This window comes from Salvelinus namaycush, chromosome 3 (genome assembly GCF_016432855.1).
Source record: "Salvelinus namaycush isolate Seneca chromosome 3, SaNama_1.0, whole genome shotgun sequence".
NCBI lineage: Eukaryota > Metazoa > Chordata > Actinopteri > Salmoniformes > Salmonidae > Salvelinus > Salvelinus namaycush.
The window spans coordinates 24,250,895-24,251,179 of NC_052309.1; positions in this window are offsets into that span (position 1 = coordinate 24,250,895).

Sequence of the window (285 nt, forward strand, 5' to 3'; positions counted from 1 at the left end):
AAAGGCTTGGACTTGGAAGAGTTCCAGTGTTGGATAGCCGTAGCCTGCTAGCTAACATGGCATTCCTGTTTGAGCCGGGTGCTTGAGTAGGCTAAACTAGCTTCTTCCGGAAGTTGTCATAATTACTGTGTACGTCTATGGAAGAGGATGTGAACCATGAGCCTCTTAGGTTTTGTATTGAAATCAATGTACCCAGAGGTGGATGGAAACTAGCTGTCTTCCAGCAACACCATTGTGCTACAAGAATAACAAGGAAACTGGTTAAGAATAAGATAGACAGAGTAG